Here is a 21,793-nt window from a genome sequence, read left to right as displayed (position 1 = left end):
CCTCTGGGTCTGAGCTGCTCGCCTGGCTCACCACGCCCACTTCCACCATTTGGGCCTGCAGCAGCAGCAGCCAACCACTGACTTTTTGGCACAAGTGCCTGTGGGTGCACCACCTCCCCCCTCATACTTGACTGACCCCCTCCCCTCTGCCACGTTTGTCCACCCCACCTATTTCCCTCTGCTGCCTGATAGTTCTGCCCCGGCCCTGTAGCTGTCCCCGTGTTCCCTCTACCCCAATCTCAGCTCGCCCTTTCCCCTCACCCTTTGCTCCCCCAGCCCTGATCGGTTCCCCCCAATGCGCCCACGCCCCCCCTCAGGCGCTTGTGCCCTTCCCCATTTGGTTTCCCCTTGTTGACTGCACTCCCCCCTCTGCCGTTGCCCCCCTGCTCCCCTAGTGCAACTGGAGGAGCCGGAACCCCCCTCTGCGTTGGTGCCCTGCACCAATCCCACCCGTAGTCCTTGCTTGCTCCCTACGCCCCTTTAGCCTTCCCCTTCTGGCGCCCTCCTCCCCTGCCTGTAGCCTAGCGGGGAGGGGTGGCCGCCTCCTCTCCTTCCCCTCCCCTCGCTGTTTGTCCCCCTCCCCGCTCTCGTTATGGCGGGGGACGCGGCGGGGGAGACCCCTCGCGATGCTCCCACTACCCCTCCTCCACCTGCCCCCGTGTCCACTGCCCAAGCCTCTACCTCGACCGCCGCTGCCGATCCACCTACCACCGCCCCTGCTGGGGCACCGGCGGCGGCGAGTACTGGGGAGACCTCCGTTGCTGCCACGTCTCTCGCCCCTTCTGATTCGGGGAGAGCCCCCCCAGCCGGTGGGAAGGGTCGGGGTGGGAAGAAGGGTAAGGGCCCCGCTAGAAAGGCCAGGCCCTCCATGGCGGAGACTGCCCCCGTTGCCGCAGCCCCACTACCGGCTGCGGCGTCCCTCCCCGCTGTTCCCTCCACCAGCTCTGCAGGTGTCCCTCCCCCGGCCCCCAGGGCTTACGCCCAGGTGGCGGCGGCCCCCCCGCCTGCCGCTGCTCCTCCGCCCGCTGCTTCTGCCACCATCTACAGCGGCCGGGGCCCCTTTCCCACTTTGACCAGAAAGCACGGCGTCCGTTGCCTCCTGGTGCCCGCCTCGCCCCACGTGGAGACCTACGTGCGGGCGTTGGCCAGGGTAGTGGGGCCCACGGCCATCGTGGCGGCCTCCAAAATGTACGGGAAGGTGGTCTTCTTCCTGGCATCGGAGGCTGCCGCCCAGGAGGCGGTAGAGACGGGCCTGGCGGTGGGGGGCGTGTTCGTCCCCCTGGAGCCGTTAGAAGACCTGGGGGTCCGCTTGATCTTGACCTCCGTCCCTCCCTTCCTGCCCAATGCCGCCCTGCTGCCCGCCCTTTCTGCCCTGGGACGCCCCATCTCTGTCATCAGCCCTCTCCCCTTGGGCTGCAAGGACCCCGCCCTCCGTCATGTTCTCTCGTTCCGCCGGCAAGTGCAGCTTCAACTGCCGCCGGCGGCGCGTGGCGGAGAGGCGCTCGAGGGGTCCTTTCTGGTCCCTTACCAGGGAGCCCACTACCGGGTGCATTACTCGACGGGGGAGGCCCGGTGCTACCTCTGCCGGGCGATGGGGCACGTCCGGAGGGACTGTCCCTTGGCCCAGCACGGAGGAGCGTCCGGGACCCCCGAGCCCCGGCAAGGCGCCGGCCCTGTCATCGCCGGTGCCCCTGGCTGCCTAGCACCCGAAGCTGCCCCTCCTCCTTCTTCTCAGTCCACCTCTGTGGAGGAGGGTGTGGCGGGGCTACCGCCGGCCGTGGGAGAGGGCTCGTCCCAGGGGGAATCCTCCCCGGTTTCTGCTGTCCCACCACTGCCTCCTCGAGTCCCCGAGCCATTGCCCTTGCCCCCCGAGCCGACCCCTGTTAGCCAGCCCCCGGATGATGCCATGGAGGGCTGGTCCTTAGTGGAGGGGAAGCGGGGCAAGCGGAAGGCTCGAGTTTCTTTCCATGCTTCGGATTCGGAGGCCCCCCGGAAGAGCAGGAAGGGGGGCGCCGATGTCGAGTCTTCCGCCTTGTCCCCTGATGACTCCCAGTTTGTGGTGCCGGCTGGGGATGCCGTGGCAGCACCGGAAGGTGACACCGCCCCTCCTCCGGGGTCCCTTCCCGTGGAAGCCCCCGAGGGAGCCTCTCTCGCCCCCTTCTCACTTGGCGCCTCTGCGAGCGCCGCGGTGGGTATCGCCTCGGGTGCTGGCAGGGAGGGCCCTGGGGTGGTGGACTGTGATCTCCCTCCCATCTACGCAGAAATCGAGGCCCTGGGTTTGACCCCGGTCACGCAGGGGGAGGACGACCCTCTGCCGGCGGGCCTCGATCTGGGTGACCTCACTACATCCCCCCTGTCCCTGGGTTCCTTTCCCCTGCCCGCTGTTTCTGCTCCCACCTCTGAGGGTCCCCTGGACTCTTCCCTCGACTCGGCTGTGGGTGGCACTCTGTTGGCAGCTGCCGAGCCCCTCGGGGCGACGGCCAGTGCCCCGCTGCCGAGACCTGCTTCCCAGGGGGTGTCCCTCTTTGGTGTGGAGGACCCGCCCTCCTTCCCCAGCGGGGACCCCATTGACCACCATCTCTCTCTGGGTGCCGAGGCTGCCGCACGTGCCACAGTGGCTGAGCCCGGCATCGTTCGGGGTCCCCTGCCAGCTTCCTAGATCCTTGACCCTGGCCAGGAGGAGCCACCTTCTGGCGTCTCACCTGTGGAGGCTCCGGATCCTGCCTCTACCTCCTTCCCGGATTCTCTCCCTGATCCCCGCCCTACTCCTGTCGGCCCTGTCCTTGTCCCCCCCGCTTCCTGTGATGCCAGTGCCGCCCCTGGCAGTACCTCCCAGGGAGCGGGTTCACTAGCTCTTTCCTGTCCCAACCCCCCAGGGGCTGCTGTTCTCCTTCCACCACCCCTTCTTGACTCTGAGAGCGGGGCGGGTCGTGTGGCGTCGGTCCATCTGCTGCCACGTTGGGGATCTGCCCCCTGCCTGCCCGCCTTGGTGGGCCACGGGGCTGTGACGGGGGCCCCACTGGGGGCCAGTCCTCGATCAGTGACCCCACCCCCCCATGTGCTGAGGGAGGAGCTGCGGGAGTTCCTTGAGGACGTCCGTGGCTCCCGGAACAAAGTCCATCTTGCGCTCCAGCGGTGGGGGGATTTCCATCAGGTCCTCCGGGCCGCAAGGGCCCTCATGGGGGAGGGTAGGAGGACCGGGAAGCAGGCCGCCGTGGTCTACCGGCGGGTCCGTGCCTTCCGTGACTCCTTGCTTACCTTCGGGGTTGGTCACGGATTGCTGCGCGGCCTGCCGGAAGCCGTGGGCGTGTCTGCCAGCGAGGATCCCCCCCAGCCCTCCTCATGGCGCCGATCGTCCTTGCCACCTTGAACACCCGAGGCTGTAGGATGGGTCTCCGCAGGAGCCAGGTGCTCTCCTTCCTCCGGGAGGGGGGGTACTCTGTGGTTTTCCTGCAGGAGACCCATACGGATCCGGCCGCTGAAGCTCGCTGGCGGCTGGAGTGGGGGGATGGGGCCTACTTTAGCCATTTCTCTGTCTGCGCGGCTGGAGTGGCGACCCTGTTCTCCCCCGACCTACGGCACGAGGTGCTAGGGGTCGCCGAGGCTGTGCCGGGTCGCCTGCTGCACCTCCGGGTCCGCATGGAGGGGCTTGTGGTTCATCTCGTCAACGTTTACGCCCCGACATCGGGCCCGGAGAGACTACGTTTTTATCAGCAGGCATCCGCCTTCCTTGGCTCCCTGGACCCTCGTGAGTGCCTGGTCCTGGGAGGGGATTTTAACACCACCCTCGAGGAACGGGACCGCTCGGGGACCGAGCAGTGCCCGGCAGCTGCGGACGTCCTCCGGGAGATTGTCGACCGCCACTCCCTGGTGGACGTCTGGCGCGACCACCACCCAGACGACGTCTCGACGTTCACCTTCGTCCGGGTGAAGGCCCATCGGTCGTGCCACTCCCGGCTGGACCGTATTTACCTGTCACGTTTCCACCTTTCACGGGCCCACTCCTCCAGCGTTCGGCCGGCCCCCTTTTCGGATCACCATCTTGCCACCGTGACGGCCTCTCTCTGCGCGGAGAGGCCGGGGCCGGCCTATTGGCACTTTAATAATAGTTTGCTGGAGGATGTGGGCTTTGTGGCGTCCTTCCGGGAGTTCTGGCTGGCCTGGCGAGGGCAGAGGCGCGCCTTTTCCTCGGCGCGGCGGTGGTGGGATCTGGGGAAGGTGCGCGCCCGGCTCTTCTGCCGTGACTACACTCGGGGTGCCAGCCGACGGAGGGATGCGGCGATAGGGCAGTTGGAGCGGGAGGTCTTGGAGCTGGAGAGGCGTCTGGCCGCCAGCCCCGAGGATCCATCCCTCTGCGGAGCGTGCCGGGAGAAGCGGGAGGAGCTCCGGGCTCTCGAAGACCATCGGGCCCGGGGTGCTTTTGTTCGATCCCGCATCCACCTCCTTCGGAAGATGGATCGCGGCTCCCGCTTCTTCTACGCCCTGGAGAAAAGGAGGGGGGCCGAGAAGCACGTCACCTGCCTCCTGGCGGAGGACGGCACCCCCCTCACGGATCCGGCGGAGATGTGCCAGAGGGCTAGGGCCTTCTACGCCACTCTTTTCTCCCCGGATCCGACCGATCCTAACGCTTGCAGAGTGCTCTGGGACGGGCTCCCGACGGTCAGCACGGGCGACCGGGACCGGCTAGAGCTGCCTCTCACTCTGGCCGAGTTCTCGGAGGCCCTCCGTCGCATGCCCACCAATAAATCTCCGGGCTTGGACGGGCTGACCGTGGAGTTCTACCGCGTGTTCTGGGACGTCCTCGGCCCAGATCTGGTCACTGTCTGGGCCGAGGCTTTGCAGAGCGGGGTCCTCCCTCTCTCGTGCAGGCGAGCCGTGCTGGCCTTATTGCCGAAGAGGGGAGACCTCCGCGACTTACGGAATTGGCGTCCCGTCTCGCTCCTCAGCACGGACTACAAAATTGTTGCGAAGGCCATCTCGATGCGGCTAGGGTCCGTGCTGGCGGACGTGGTCCATCCAGACCAGACCTACACCGTCCCGGGCCGCACCATCTTTGATAACTTGTATCTAATCCGGGACCTTCTGGAATTGGGGTGTAGGGATGGTCTGTCGTTCGCCCTCCTGTCCCTGGATCAGGAGAAGGCGTTCGACCGGATGGATCACGGGTATCTCCTGGGCACTCTGCGAGCGTTCGGCTTCGGACCCCTGTTTGTGGGTTTTCTGCAGGTGCTGTACGCTTCCGCGGAGTGTCTGGTCAGGCTCAACTGGACCCTGACCGAGCCGGTCAGCTTCGGGCGGGGAGTGCGGCAGGGGTGCCCCCTCTCGGGCCAGCTGTACGCTCTGGCGATCGAGCCCTTCCTCTGTCTCCTCCGCAAGAGGTTGACGGGGTTGGTGCTTCGGGAGCTGGGGCTGCGGCTGGTCCTGTCGGCATACGCCGACGATGTGCTCCTCGTGGTCCAGGACCCGGGCGACTTGGCGCGGGTGGAGGCTTGCCAGGCTGTGTACTCGGCGGCCTCCTCTGCCCGGGTCAACTGGGTCAAGAGCTCTGGCCTGGTGGTCGGGGACGGGTGGCAGGCGAGCTCCCTCCCACCTGCGCTTCAGGCCATCAGGTGGAGCGCGGGTCCGCTGCTCTATCTCGGCGTTTACCTTTCTGCCACGCATCCGTCTCCGCCGGAGAACTGGCAGGATTTGCAGGGCAGGGTGACGGAGCGGCTCCGGAAATGGACAGGACTACTCCGGTGCCTCTCCCTTCGGGGGAGGGCACTGGTGCTTAATCAACTGGTCCTGTCCATGCTCTGGTACCGACTCAACACCCTGGTCCCGGCCCCGGGTTTCCTGGCCAACCTCCGGACTGTGATTCTGGAGTTCTTTTGGCCAGGGACGCACTGGGTCTCTGCAGGGGTCCTCCACCTGCCCCTGGAGGAGGGGGGGCAGGGCCTGAAGTGCTTACGCGCTCAGGTCCATGTCTTCCGCCTCCAGGCCCTGCAGCGGCTCCTGTTTGGTGCGGGTAGTCCGGCGTGGAGCGTATTGGCGCACGCCTTCCTCTGCCGCTTTCGAGGGCTCCGATACGACCGGCAGCTCTTTTACCTCCATCCGAGAGGTCTTCCGCGAGACCTCTCCGGGCTGCCGGTCTTCTACCAAGACCTCCTCCGGACCTGGAAGCTCTTTTCAACAACCAGGTCCGTGGCGGCCACCGTGGGGGTCGACCTCCTCGCGGAGCCCCTGCTACACAATCCCCAGCTTCGTGTGCAGGTGGCGGAGTCCCCCACGGTGTGCCAGAGGTTGGTCTCGGCGGGAGTCACCAGGGTCGGAGACCTCCTGGACTACGACCGGGGAGACTGGCTGGATCCCCTGACGCTCGCTCAGCGCATGGGGCTCTCCAGACCTCGTACTCCCCAGCGCGTACTTCAGGAGGTGAAGGCCGCTTTACTGCCCGCTGCTCGGGCTTACCTCGACCGGGTCCTGCGAGAGGGCACGCCCCGCCCACCCTCCACCCCAGGCCCCGTGGACATTTTTATCGGGCCCCTGCCCCGTGAACCCGATCGGCCCCCTCACCCTTTCACTGCCAGCCGGCTGCATGATCTGCAGCCGGTTTTGTTCCAGACCGCGCCACGGAAACATCTGTACTCGCTCGTGCTCCATACCCTTCACTACCTCACCCTCGCATCCCGCCCCGATACCAAATGGCGGGACCTCCTGCCGCCTCTCGAGGGTGAGGAGCCCCGGTGGGCCAGCTTGTACTCTGCCTTGGTCCCGAGGCCCGCCGGGGATATCAGTTGGAGGCTCCTTCACGGAGCCGTGAGCACGGGCGTGTACCTGGCGCGGTTCACATCTGTCCCTAGCACCTGCCCTTTCTGTGGTGAGAAGGAGACCTTGGCGCACGTTTATTTGGAGTGCCCCAGGTTGCAGCCCCTGTTCCGGCTCCTCCTGAATATTTTCCTGCGTTTTTGGTTGCAGTTTTCCCCTCACCTTTTTATCTACACGCTCCCCATCCGTGGCCCCACGAAGTCGCGGGATCTCCTTCTCAACCTCCTCTTGGCCCTGGCCAAACTGGCCATTTACAACACCAGGGAGAGGAGGTTGGCCGACGGGATTTCCTGCGACTGTGGGGCGTATTTCCGTTCCTCCGTCTGCTCACGCATCCGGGCAGAGTTCCTCTGGGCGGCGTCCACTGGCTCCCTTGACGCCTTCGAGGAGCAGTGGGCGTTGTCCGGGGTTCTCTGCTCGGTGTCCCCATCGGGTTCCCTTCGTTTAGCCCTATGACCTCACTCCCGATCCTGTTTTTTTCATTAGTTGTCCCCCGTAATTATTTGGTGTCCCAGACCTGTGGGTCCTCCCCTTAGGCTAGGGGGAGGCCCTTTAGAAGTGGGCGGGCTTTGCCCGCCCACCCCACTGGATGCCAATAGGCCAGAAATCTCTCTTCTACCACTCTGCTGTAGAGGAAGGAGAGAGAGGGCTGCTGCTGCTGCTGTTCCTGCTGGGCGCTGGGCCCTCGCTGCTGCTGTTTCTGCTGCTGTTCCTGCTCCTGTTGCTTCCCTGGCTGGGCTAGACACCACCACCTACCCCTCTCTCTGCTGTCTGTTTGCTGGCTGGCTGGTGTTCCCCCCCCCCCAGTTACTGCTGTTATTCCACCTACAGCCCCTTGGGGGGGGGGGCTGCTGGCCTGCTTCCCAGAGAAGAGGGGAGTAAGGGACCCCAGCTCTTGTTGCTGAGACCACCACCCTCTGAGCAGGGTCCCTCCTGCCTGGACGCCAGACCACCACCACCTGGAGCTGCTGGGCCTACTGTGGCTGTTGCTGGGAAGCTGTTGGTGCCCGGAGGAGGAGAGGAAGGAGAAGAGGACCACCCGCTGCTGGAGACAGTATGAAGACCACTGTGGAGGGGGCTTTTCTGGACTGAGTCTTTTTCAAACTGTGCTCTTGTGGTGGGGTTTAGACTGTGTCTGCTGGGGCACCGGGGGTGTGGTGTGGAGCCTGTCCCCAGTCCATCCGTGTCCCCCTTTCGCCCCCACCACCATCGTTGCCCCCTCCACCACCCCCGCTGGCTGTTTTCCTTCTGCTTTGGACTCCTGCCTCTGGGACTGAGCTGCTCGCCTGGCTCACCATGCCCACTTCCACCATTTGGGCCTGCAACAGCAGCAGCCAACCATTGACTTTTTGGCACAAGTGCCTGTGGGTGCACCACCTCCCCCCTCATACTGGACTGACCCCCTGCCCTTTGCCACATTTGTCCACCCCACCTATTTCCCTCTGTTGCCTGATAGTTCTGCCCCGGCCCTGTAGCTGTCCCCGTGGTCCCTCTACCCCAATCTCAGCTCGCCCTTTCCCCCCACCCTGTGCTCCCCCAGCCCTGATCGGTTCCCCCCCATGCGCCCACGCCCCCTCTCAGGTGCTTGTGCCCTTCCCCATTTGGTTCCCCCTTGTTCACTGCACACCCCCCTCTGCCGTTGCCCCCCCGCTCCCCTAGTGCAACTGGAGGAGCCGGAACCCCCCTCTGCGTTGGTGCCCTGCAACAATCCCACCCTTAGTCCTTGGTTGCTCCCTACGCCCCTTTAGCCTTCCCCTTCTGGCGCCCTCCTCCCCTGCCTGCAGCCTAGCGGGGAAGGGTGGCCGCCTCCTCTCCCTCCCCTCCCCTCGCTGTTTGTCCCCCACCCCGCCCTCGTTATGGCGGGGGATGCGGCGGGGGAGACCCCTCGCGATGCTCCCACTACCCCTCCTCCACCTGCCCCCGTGTCCACTGCCCAAGCTTCTACCTCGACCGCCGCTGCCGATCCACCTACCACCGCCCCTGCTGGGGCACCGGCGGCGGCGAGTACTGGGGAGACCTCCGTTGCTGCCACTTCTCTCGCCCCTTCTGATTCGGGGGGAGCCCCCCCAGCCGGTGGGAAGGGTCGGGGTGGGAAGAAGGGTAAGGGCCCCGCTAGAAAGGCCAGGCCCTCCATGGCGGAGACTGCCCCCGCTGCCGCAGCCCCGCTACTGGCTGCGGCGTCCCTCCCCGCTATTCCCTCCTCCAGCTCTGCAGGTGTCCCTCCCCCGGCCCCCAGGGCGTACGCCCAGGTGGCGGCGGCCCCCCCGCCTGCTGCTGCTCCTCCGCCCGCTGCTTCCGCCAACATCTACAGCGGCCGGGGCCCCTTTCCCACTTTGACCAGGAAGCACGGCGTCCGTTGCCTCCTTGTGCCCGCCTCGCCCCACGTGGAGACCTACGTGCGGGCGTTGGCCAGGGTAGTGGGGCCCACGGCCATCGTGGCGGCCTCCAAAATGTACGGGAAGGTGGTCTTCTTCCTGGCATCGGAGGCTGCCGCCCAGGAGGCAGTAGAGACGGGCCTGGCGGTGGGGGGCGTGTTCGTCCCCCTGGAGCCGTTAGAAGACCTGGGGGTCCGCTTGATCTTGACCTCCGTCCCTCCCTTCCTGCCCAATGCCGCCCTGCTGCCCGCCCTTTCTGCCCTGGGACGCCCCGTCTCTGTCATCAGCCCTCTCCCCTTGGGCTGCAAGGACCCCGCCCTCCGTCATGTTCTCTCGTTCCGCCGGCAAGTGCAGCTTCAACTGCTGCCGGCGGCGCGTGGCGGAGAGGCGCTCGAGGGGTCCTTTCTGGTCCCTTACCAGGGAGCCCACTACCGGGTGCATTACTCGACGGGGGAGGCCCGGTGCTACCTCTGCCGGGCGATGGGGCACGTCCGGAGGGACTGTCCCTTGGCCCAGCACGGAGGAGCATTCGGGACCCCCGAGCCCCGGCAAGGCGCCGGCCCTGTCATCGCCGGTCCCCCTAGCTGCCCGGCACTCGAAGCTGCCCCTCCTCCTCCTTCTCGGTCCACCTCTGTGGAGGAGGGTGTGGCGGGGCTACCGCCGGCCGTGGGAGAGGGCCCGTCCCAGGGGGAATCCTCCCCGGTTTCTGCTGTCCCACCACTGCCTCCTCGAGTCCCTGAGCCGTTGCCCTTGCCCCCCGAGCCGACCCCTGTTAGCCTGCCCCCGGATGATGCCATGGAGGGCTGGTCCTTAGTGCAGGGGAAGCGGGGCAAGCGGAAGGCTCGAGTTTCTTTACATACTTCGGATTCGGAGGCCCCCCGGAAGAGCAGGAAGGGGGGCGCCGATGTCGAGTCTTCCGCCTTGCCCCCTGATGACTCCCGTTGTGTGGAGCTGGCTGGGGATGCTGTGGCAGCACCGGACGGTAACACCGCCCCTCCTCCAGGGTCCCTTCCCTTGGAAGCTCCCGAGGGAGCCTCTCTCGCCCCCTTCCCACTTGACGCCTCTGAGAGTGCCGCGGTGGGTATCGCCTCGGGTGCTGGCAGGGAGGGCCCTGGGGTGGTGGACTGTGATCTCCCTCCCATCTACGCAGAAATCGAGGCCCTGGGTTTGACCCCGGTCACGCAGGGGGAGGACGACCCTCTGCCGGCGGGCCTCGATCTGGGTGACCTCACTACATCCCCCCTGTCCCTGGGTTCCTTTCCCCTACCCGCTGTTTCTGCTCCCACCTCTGAGGGTCCCCTGGAATCTTCCCTCGACTCGGCTGTGGGTGGCACTCTGTTGACGGCCGCCGAGCCCCTTGGGGCGACGGCCAGTGCCCTGCTGCCGAGACCCGCTTCCCAGGGGGTGACCCTCTTGGGTGTGGAGGACCCGCCCTCCTTCCTCAGCGGGGACCCCATTGACCACCATCTCTCTCTGGGTGCCGAGGCTGCCGCACGTGCCACAGTGGCTGAGCCCGGCATCGTTAGGGGTCCCCTGCCCACTTCCCAGATCCTTGAGCCTGGCCAGGAGGAGCCACCTTCCGGCGTCTCACCTATGGAGGCTCCGGATCCTGCTTCTCCCTCCTTCCCGGATTCTCTCCCTGATCCACGCCCTACTCCTGTTGGCCCTGTCCTTATCCCCCCCACTTCCTGTGATGTCAGTGCCGCCCCTGGCAATCCCTCCCAGGGAGCGGGTTCACTAGTTCTTTCCTGTCCCGACCCCCCAGGGGCTGCTGTTCCCCTTCCACCGCCCCTTCTTGATTCTGGGAGCGGGGCGGGTCGTGTGGCGTCGGTCCATCTGCTGCCACGTTGGGGATCTGCCCCCTGCCTACCCGCCTCAGTGGGCCACGGGGCTGTGACAGGGGCCCCACTGGGGGCCAGTCATCGATCAGTGACCCCAGCCCCCCATGCGCTGAGAGAGGAGCTGCGGGAGTTCCTCGAGGACGTCCGTGGCTCCCGGAACAAAGTCCATCTTGCGCTCCAGCAGTGGGGGGATTTCCATCAGGTCCTCCGGGCCGCGAGGGCCCTCATGGGGGAGGGTAGGAGGACCGGGAAGCAGACCGCCGCGGCCTACCGGCGGGTCCGTGTCTTCCGTGACTCCTTACTCACCTTCGGGGTTGGTCACGGATTGCTGCGCGGCCTGCCGGAGGCCGTGGGCATGTCTGCCAGCGAGGATCACCCCCAGCCCTCCTCATGGCGCCGATCATCCTTGCCACCTTAAACACCCGAGGCTGTAGGATGGGTCTCCGCAGGAGCCAGGTGCTCTCCTTCCTCCGGGAGGGGGGGTACTCTGTGGTTTTCCTGCAGGAGACCCATACGGATCCTGCCGCTGAAGCTAGCTGGCGGCTGGAGTGGGGGGACGGGGCCTACTTTAGCCACTTCTCTGTCTGCGCGGCTGGAGTGGCGACCCTGTTCTCCCCCGACCTACGGCCCGAGGTGCTAGGGGTCGCCGAGGCTGTGCCGGGTCGCCTGCTGCACCTCCGGATCCGTGTGGAGGGGCTTGTGGTTAATCTCGTCAACGTTTACGCCCCGACATCGGCCCCGGAGAGGCTACATTTTTATCAGCAGGCGTCCGCCTTCCTTGGCTCCCTGGATCCTCGTGAGTGCCTGGTCCTGGGAGGGGATTTTAACACCACCCTCGAGGAACGGGACCGCTCGGGGACCGAGCAGTGCCCGGCAGCTGTGGATGTCCTCCGGGAGATTGTCGACCGCCACTTCCTGGTGGACGTCTGGCGTGACCACCACCCAGACGACGTCTCGACGTTCACCTTCGTCCGGGTGGAGGCCCATCGGTCGTGCCACTCCCGGCTGGACCGTATTTACCTGTCACGTTTCCACCTTTCACGGGCCCACTCCTCCAGCGTTCGGCCGGCCCCCTTTTCGGATCACCACCTTGCCACCGTGACGGCCTCTCTCTGCGCGGAGAGGCCGGGGCCGGCCTATTGGCACTTTAATAATAGTTTGCTGGAGGATGCGGGCTTTGTGGCGTCCTTCCGGGAGTTCTGGCTGGCCTGGCGAGGGCAGAGGCGCGCCTTTTCCTCGGTGCGGCGGTGGTGGGATCTGGGGAAGGTGCGCGCCCGGCTCTTCTGCCGTGACTACACTCGGGGTGCCAGCCGACGGAGGGATGCGGCGATAGGGCAGTTGGAGCGGGAGGTCTTGGAGCTGGAGAGGCGTCTGGCCGTCAACCCCGAGGATCCATCCCTCTGCGGAGCGTGCCGGGAGAAGCGGGAGGAGCTCCGAGCCCTCGAAGACCATCGGGCCCGGGGTGCTTTTGTTCGATCCCGCATCCACCTCCTTCGGGAGATGGATCGCGGCTCCCGCTTCTTCTACGCCCTGGAGAAAAGGAGGGGGGCCGAGAAGCACGTCACCTGCCTCCTGGCGGAGGACGGCACCCCCCTCACGGATCCGGCGGAGATGTGCCAGAGGGCCAGGGCCTTCTACGCCACTCTTTTCTCCCCGGATCCGACCGATCCTAACGCTTGCAGAGTGCTCTGGGACGGGCTCCCGACGGTCAGCACGGGCGACCGGGACCGGCTAGAGCTGCCTCTCACTCTGGCCGAGTTCTCGGAGGCCCTCCGTCACATGCCCACCAATAAATCTCCGGGCTTGGACGGGCTGACCGTGGAGTTCTACCGCGTGTTCTGGGACGTCCTCGGCCCAGACTTGGTCACCGTCTGGGCCGAGGCTTTGCAGAGCGGGGTCCTCCCTCTCTCGTGCAGGCGAGCCGTGCTGGCCTTATTGCCGAAGAGGGGGGACCTCCGCGACTTACGGAATTGGCGTCCCGTCTCGCTCCTCAGCACGGACTACAAAATTGTTGCGAAGGCCATCTCAATGCGGCTAGGGTCCGTGCTGGCGGACGTGGTCCATCCAGACCAGACCTACACCGTCCCGGGCCGCACCATCTTTGATAACTTGTATCTGGTCCGGGACCTTCTGGAATTGGGGTGTAGGGATGGTCTGTCGTTCGCCCTCTTGTCCCTGGATCAGGAGAAGGCGTTCGACCGGATGGATCACGGGTATCTCCTGGGCACTCTGCGAGCGTTCGGCTTCGGACCCCTGTTTGTGGGTTTTCTCCAGGTGCTGTACGCTTCTGCGGAGTGTCTGGTCAGGCTCAACTGGACCCTGACCGAGCCGGTCAGCTTCGGGCGGGGAGTGCGGCAGGGGTGCCCCCTCTCGGGCCAGCTGTACACTCTGGCGATCGAGCCCTTCCTCTGTCTCCTCCGCAAGAGGTTGACGGGGTTGGTGCTTCGGGAGCTGGGGCTGCGGCTGGTCCTGTCGGCATACGCCGACGATGTGCTCCTCGTGGTCCAGGACCCGGGCGACTTGGCGCGGGTGGAGGCTTGCCAGGCTGTGTACTCGGCGGCCTCCTCCGCCCGGGTCAACTGGGTCAAGAGCTCTGGCCTGGTGGTCGGGGACGGGTGGCAGGCGAGCTCCCTCCCACCTGCGCTTCAGGCCATCAGGTGGAGCGCGGGTCCGCTGCTCTATCTCGGCGTTTACCTTTCTGCCACGCATCCGTCTCCGCCGGAGAACTGGCAGGATTTGCAGGGCAGGGTGACGGAGCGGCTCCGGAAATGGACAGGACTACTCCGGTGCCTCTCCCTTCGGGGGAGGGCACTGGTGCTTAATCAACTGGTCCTGTCCATGCTCTGGTACCGACTCAACACCCTGGTCCCGGCCCCGGGTTTCCTGGCCAACCTCCGGACTGTGATTCTGGAGTTCTTTTGGCCAGGGACGCACTGGGTCTCTGCAGGGGTCCTCCACCTGCCCCTGGAGGAGGGGGGGCAGGGCCTGAAGTGCTTACGCGCTCAGGTCCATGTCTTCTGCCTCCAGGCCCTGCAGAGGCTCCTGTTTGGTGCGGGTAGTCCGGCGTGGAGCATATTGGCGCACGCCTTCCTCCGCCGCTTTCGAGGGCTCCGATACAACCGGCAGCTCTTTTACCTCCATCCGAGAGGTCTTCCGCGAGACCTCTTCGGGCTGCCGGTCTTCTACCAAGACCTCCTCCGGACCTGGAAGCTCTTTTCAACGACCAGGTCCGTGGCGGCCACCGTGGGGGTTGACCTCCTCGCGGAGCCCCTGCTACACAATCCCCAGCTTCGTGTGCAGGTGGCGGAGTCCCCCACGGTGTGCCAGAGGTTGGTCTCGGCGGGAGTCACCAGGGTCGGAGACCTCCTGGACTACGACCGGGGAGACTGGCTGGATCCCCTGACGCTCGCTCAGCGCATGGGGCTCTCCAGACCTCGTACTCCCCAGCGCGTACTTCAGGAGGTGAAGGCCGCTTTACTGCCCGCTGCTCGGGCTTACCTCGACCGAGTCCTGCGAGAGGGCACGCCCCGCCCACCCTCCACCCCAGGCCCCATGGACATTTTTATCGGGCCCCTGCCCCGTGGACCCAATCGGCCCCCTCACCCTTTCACTGCCAGCCGGCTGCATGATCTGCAGCCGGTTTTGTTCCAGACCGCGCCACGGAAACATCTGTACTCGCTCGTGCTCCATACCCTTCACTACCTCACCCTCGCATCCCGCCCCGATACCAAATGGCGGGACCTCCTGCCGCCTCTCGAGGGTGAGGAGCCCCGGTGGGCCAGCTTGTACTCTGCCCTGGTCCCGAGGCCCGCCGGGGATATCAGTTGGCGGCTCCTTCACGGAGCCGTGAGCACGGGCGTGTACTTGGCGCGGTTCACATCTGTCCCTAGCACCTGCCCTTTCTGTGGGGAGAAGGAGACCTTGGCGCACGTTTATTTGGAGTGCGCCAGGTTGCAGCCCCTGTTCCGGCTCCTCCTGAATATTTTCCTGCGTTTTTGGTTGCACTTTTCCCCTCACCTTTTTATCTACACGCTCCCCATCCGTGGCCCCACGAAGTCGCGGGATCTCCTTCTCAACCTCCTCTTGGCCCTGGCCAAACTGGCCATCTACAACACCAGGGAGAGGAGGTTGGCCGACGGGATTTCCTGCGACTGTAGGGCCTATTTCCGTTCCTCCGTCTGCTCACGCATCCGGGCTGAGTTCCTCTGGGCGGCGTCCACTGGCTCCCTTGACGCCTTCGAGGAGCAGTGGGCGTTGTCCGGGGTTCTCTGCTCGGTGTCCCCATCGGGTTCCCTTCGTTTAGCCCTATGACCTCACTCCCGATCCTGTTTTTTTCATTAGTTGTCCCCCGTAATTATTTGGTGTCCCAGACCTGTGGGTCCTCCCCTTAGGCTGGGGGAGGCCCTTTAGAAGTGGGCGGGCTTCGCCCGCCCACCCCCGCTGGATGCCAATAGGACCAGTATATTTGCCCTCTACAAGACTCCTATGCCCCACTGGTTTGGGTCTGTCACAGTATGCTATGTCTGCTCTACTTTATTGCCTCTGTAGGCTGAACACATGCACACACCAGGGGCTCCTTTTACCCCTCCATTACCTCCCAAAAGCTCTGCGTGCCTCCCTTGCATCCCTCTCTATTTCAGGAGCTCCATGCAACTTCCCCCACCTCCTTCCTTAAACCTTGGGCTTTGCATGTACCCCCATTCTCCTCTCCACCCATTCCAGGATCTTCCATTCTCCCTCTCACCTGCCAGGGGCTATGTCAGGCTCCACCCCACCCCCATTTTTCTTCTTTCTCTCAGGGAGCTAGGTAATTCAGAGTGTCAACATGTTAAACTCTATTGGGAGAATGGGCAAAGATGAAATGGAGTATTGTTCTGCTAGAATGGGTGCCATCAACTGGTTGTTTGATCTATAGATGATTGCAGAGTTGTCTGAAGCTGTGGCTGTGCTGGGAAAGGGTCTCTGTGTGTCCCCCGTTTGTTTCTTTCTGGTTTTCAAATTTTCACCAAATCAATAGGGTTTTGCCCACTGATGCTTAGAACAATCCCGGAGATTTTAGAATTGGTCCGATACAGCGTTCAAAAGCTACCACCTATGTTACAAACAGACTCAGAAATGCCATTGAGTTAAGCGTAAAGCCTCATATGCTCAGCCAATTAGACGTGCACAGCACATACACAGATGAACTTTGTGTGCACACAGTATACCACAGAGATCTGGCTCTGAATCATTTCTCTCTCCCCCAGCAATGTGACTGGCACCTAAACTAATTTCCCAGCAATGACAGCCTGGGGCTGGCATGAGGCTCACCTCCTGGGGATTCAGAAGGGTTGGGAGCAGAGCAGAGAGAGAAGCTCACTCTAGGACAGTGGTCCCCAACCTTTTTGTGGCCAGTAGCACATTCATTTTTCAGAAGAATGTGGCGGGCGCCAACAATTGCTCACATACAGGGCCAGCTCCAGGCACCAATGGAGCAAGCACATGTCTGGGGAAGCACATGCTACAGGGTGGCATTCTGTCAATTCTGCAGAGTCAGAGCATTTGGGGGAGAAGGGGGGTGTTGTTGTTTTTGTTTTTTGGGGGGGAGGGAGGGGTTGGCACCAGTTCTGGGCAGTGCAGAGAGAAGCTGGAGAGAAGCCGGGAGGACAGAGAACACTGGCTCCTGCAGCCCCAGAGTTCTCCGTCCCCGGCAGGCGCAGGCCCGCGGCTTCTCTCCAGCTTAAGCCATGGCCCTGTGCCTGCTAGGGACAGAGAACACTGGCACCCGCAGTCTGCAGCCCCGGGGAAGCCGGAGAGAAGCAGCAGCCCCGCGCCTGCCGGCGATCGAGAACACCAGCGTCCGCAGCTTGTAGCCCCAGAGTTCTCTGTCCCCAGCAGTCGCGTGGCTGCGGCTTCTCTCACCTGCTGGACACTAGGCAGATGCACATAAATGCCCTAACGGGTGCCATAGCACCCACGGGCACTGCGTTGGGGACCACTGCTCTAGGAGGACAAGGATAGACGACTGGCTGCTGTTGTGCAGTTGTGTCTCCTCTTGGTGTGAATGGTGACAAATGAAAATGCTGTACCACAGCAACAGCGCCATGTGTGTTGTTGCCCTCCTTTGCCTTTTGGTTGGCCTGCCACCACAACGCCTTCCCTTTTGCCTATCATTGGCACTCATCTCTGTCATGCCCCAGGTTCTGCATCTCTTTGATATGTCCCCAAAGACGTTTTTATTGCTGCAGGAATTCTGCAGCGGTGCCTGCACGACCCCTTCTCCCCACAGACAGAAAATCCAGGATCTTTCCTGGACTAGCCAGCAGCATGTGCTTTGCCTGAGGTTTCCTTAGCTCCAGCTTTCCCTGGAGCCAAATTGGTGCGCTTGCAAAGGTGGGCTAGCAGAAAGAGTGCCCTTTCCAAAGCACTCTGGGGGTTTAAGAAGTGGGGGTGAGCTTATGGGCACTTGTGAACTCTGGGCAGTAGAGGCCAAAAATTCAGCCAAAGCAGTCACAGCTGCAGGGACAGCTGCATTGTGGGATTGTTGTTGGAGGTCTGTTTGTACAGTACGGGTAATGAAGCATCCACAGAGGCATTGTGCCATGGAACTGGGCTGTTAGCAGATCTCACACCACTTGGGGATCTCATATTGCTTCTCTGGCAGGAATGCAGTGGTTTGCTGGGAGAAGTCAAAATTGAGTCTGGTGTGGCCGCATACTAGGCTGTGCTGCCAAAAGGTAAATTACACTGGTAAAATTTGTAGTGAAGACCAGGCCCAATGCTCCTGAGGATCTGGCAAAATCCACCCAGACTGGCTGCCTGGTGCCTCTCTCCCATGGAGGGCTCACTGTGAGGCAGCTGATTGTTCAGGTGATGCTTATTCTGTGACTGTACAACATTTGCAGAGCACGGTCCCTGCAGGTCTAAGGTTTGGTTGGGTACCATGCAGGGGATTCAATGTTCCTTTGGGGTCTGTTTCCTGTCAGCAGAGACTCAGCCACCCAAGCAATGATTCACTCCCACACAAGGCCAATGTTTTCCCGGTTTCTAATTACATATGAAATGTACTTGGGGGAGCAGAGGGAGGGGAGGGAATCTGTCAGACACAGAGTCCCAGGCTCTTCCAAGCAAGTCTGGCAGAGTCATGTTCCCCTGGCAGTGGCCTAGCAATTTAAAACCAGCCAGCAGGTGCAGCTGCCCAGACTGGAGTCTGACCTACGCTAGAAGACAGAGCCAAATTGTCTGGGGTTTTTTAACATTGCTCAGAAACAACAGGTTTGGGGCAGCCCAGTCAGCTGATTGGGCTTTATGTGTGGCCTGATTCTTGCCTCACTGCTCGAGGAAGGTTTCGGGGCCTAGGGACGTTCTCCCATAATCTTTCTACTGCTGCTGTTGGGGTATCCTTTGCTGTCTTCTCAGGGTGATGATCAGCACAGCAGCATTGTCTCCATGCTGCAGGGACCAGCGCATAGGACTCAACACAAGAGGAGAGAAGCAAGAACAGGAGGAAACCTGCCCTAGCAACCTAGATGTGTGCCCAGAAAATGCAACGTACCCCATACACGCAGCAGCTGGGTCCCTAACCAGGCCTGTGGTCTTAGCAGCCATGGCCTTAGCAACATGCTAAGATGTATATGTGCTCATCTCAGCTTCACTGGTGTAGCTGGGGATAATTCCTCTGATGTCAGTGCCATTACTTCAGATTTACACTGGTTCTCTCATTAACAACCTCCCAACTTAAAAGTTCCTGTTTCATCTATGGCAGGTTTTGAGCAAGGAGGGGTTCGTTTCACACCCTGCCTAGCAATAGAAGAGAAAACTGCTTCGAGCACTGAGAGGGAGAGAGCCTGGCTAAATGTTATGATGCAACCTGAGATTCAGCAAAGGAGCAAGCTGAACCTGCACTGGTCTGAGGAGCTCCAAGATGTTCTTTCAGGACTAGGTGGCAAGTTTGATGGAGAGTTAGTCTCCAGCCTCACTGCAGAATTATCTCTGTTTGCAAATATGATTACAGCACAAACCTGGTCCCTCTTCCTCTCCCTCTTTCCCCCTGCACAAATAATCACAGCACAGTGTTGTCTAATGCCTGTTGCACATGAGACTAAACCGTTGCTGAGGCTTGCATATGGTTTTCAGCCTGTTTGGTGTGGCAGGGGCCTAGGGTCTGGCAATAACTGATATTTCCTGACAAGGGGAAAATTTATAAATCCATACTACCATGTGACCAGCTAACACAGAAATTGGGTGCATTCAGCATGAGGGCATAGTCTAACATCTATAGCCAAGATGATAATAGTCCTGGGAGCAGGGGGGAGGCATGGCTTGTAGTATGTGCTCCAGGCACTACTGATCAAATGCTCCTTGTGGAAAGGTTGATGCAACCTGCAAATTCTAACCCTATGCACTTGATGAGCAGGCTAGGCAGGGAATAGACACAAGACTTCTCTGGACACAGCAGGGAGAGGCTGTCAAGCTAACCAGGGAGGGAATGGGCAGAGAGGGGCTTCATTTCTAGAGATGGAAGGATTTCTTTTCTCTATACAGGGGTGGCTCTAGGGATTTTGCCGCCCCAAGCACAGCAGGCAGGCTGCCTCCGGCGATTTGCCTGGGGAGGGTCCGCTGGTCCCGTGGCTTCGGCGGGCCTCCCTCAGGCGTGCCTGTGGGAGGTCCTCCAAAGCCATAAGACTAGCGGACCCTCCGCAGGCAAGCTGCCAAAGGCAGCCTGCCTGCCGCCCTCGCAGCGCCGGCAGCGCACCCCCCAGCAGCTTGCCGCCCCAAGCACGTGCTTGGCGTGCTGGGGCCTAGAGCTGCCCCTGTCTCTATAACTAGGTTAAGTGGGGAGGAGTTTATAAAGTAGTCAGAAGAGGTATGTTATGCACTGTTTCTTTTGATTTGCTACCACTCTCTCTCTCTCAATTAAATCTTGCTTTTGAAAAGATTGCTGTTGTCTAGATAACGTCACACTTATGACCCCAATGAGACAAGAATCCTTGATTTCTAGAGACAGGTGCTGAATATCAGGAGTGCTGGAGCCTAAGGCTCCCCCCTTCATGGTGTCAGTCACACAGGGTATAAACAGAGGTTTCCTCTCCTGTTAGGGTATCCTGCAAAGGATAGTGGCTAGCTAACCTAGGGGGAAAACTGAAAGGCCAAGGAGGAGATATGAGTTGGCAGAAGTGTGGGTGACAAGTGGGTCCTACGCTCACTGGCCAGCTGGCAGGCTGTGTTCAGAACTGCTTTAGGATGTAGCCCTATTTGAAGTGTGTTTTACAAGTTCATTCTGTTGCAAAGACAGGGCCTCACTGCCCTGACCAAGAGCCCAGAGAAGCTCTCAGGCTAAAGGGCAGGACGCTGCTGCAGTAGCCCTTCCACTTCTCGCTGAGCAACTCTATAGTTAGAGGAAGGATGGGCCTGATTCTGCCCACATATATGCCAACTTTATGTCCATGTCAGTGTAGCTACTTGTGATTTGCAGTTGTGGAATTCCAGGTAAAAATCCACCACAGTGCATACGTGCTGGAACTAGAAGCATGGGGTGAGGGCGGGGGGAGGGCCTGCACCCTCTGGCTTGAAATGGTTTCCATTATATACAGTTTTTATAGTTTGTTTCAGTGGTTTTCAGCACCCCTACTATACAAATTGTTCCCATGCCCCTGCCACAGTGTTCCCATAATCTGTTCAGTCAATGCACGCTGCTAGCAGTCAAACACTATAGTTACTAGCTCTCATCAGGAACGTTGAATTGCACCTTTAGCCAAGATAGCAGCTGCTCAATAGCAGCTCTGGAAAACATTTCTGAGGTGGTGTGTTGAGCCCTACTCTGGGCTGGAGTCTAGGACTATCTGAAGCATGTGAAAAGTGTCAGAAGGGTCATTTGTACCATGAAACTTGTTTTGTCAAATTGTTGTTGAAAGGACACATGGGACAGAGTCAAAGAAATGGAGTAAGCTGTATCTGTCTGAACTGGAAGAGCAGTGGATCAGAGGTGCTGAGGGCTCCTGGTGGGGTTACAGATACATAAAAGTGATGGGAAGTGTTGCATATAAGAGGCCACTGGATACTTGTTTGGATTGATCAGTCTCTATATGGGACTTATTTGCCACTTGACAGCTCTCTTTACAGCTGTCTGTTTCTTCAGTTGAACAAAACCCTAACTCTCCTGGGATTCTTTCTTGTGGGCGTGTCTGCTCCCCACAAAGAATCTATGGGAAAGTCCAAATAAATAACTTGCCCTTCCCTCCAGAAGATCTCACTTCCTCACCCTAGAGTTTTTTCTCCCACTCTCTAGCTCCTACCCTTGAATACAGACCCTGGCAACAGTACCTGCTCCATCCCTCTCTTTGTTAGGAGGAAAGGGAGCTGTTTGTTTATCCTGCCCTCTTCCCACATGCCTTGCTATGGTAACCTGCAATTCCCCACTATCCCCCTTAGATTGCACTTCTTGCTGCTGAGCAGAAGCGTAGAACAGGGTAATGCTGGACTCAGAAACTCCCCTTGCTTGCCTAGCAGGGCTATGTTCCACCACCCTCTTTAGAGGGTGCGCTTGGCAGCTGGCTTGTGCACAGCAGGGAGCATCAACCAGCATCATCACTGCTGGTGCCACACACAGGGACCCAGAGAGCATGCCAATGGCCTTTTTTATCCTGAAGGTTGTTCAGACCCAACGAGGGGAGATAACTAAAGGAGGTCACTATCTCCATGGCTGTGTCCTGAGCAGCTCCTGAAATGTGATCCCAGAGTCGCTACTACTACTTCCAATCCTCTTCATTTTTCTTCCCTGGCTCATTCCTC

This window comes from Gopherus evgoodei, chromosome 4 (genome assembly GCF_007399415.2).
Source record: "Gopherus evgoodei ecotype Sinaloan lineage chromosome 4, rGopEvg1_v1.p, whole genome shotgun sequence".
Classification (NCBI taxonomy): Eukaryota; Metazoa; Chordata; order Testudines; family Testudinidae; genus Gopherus; species Gopherus evgoodei.
The sequence above is the reverse complement of the archived record's forward strand: the minus strand, read 5'-3'. Positions refer to the sequence as shown.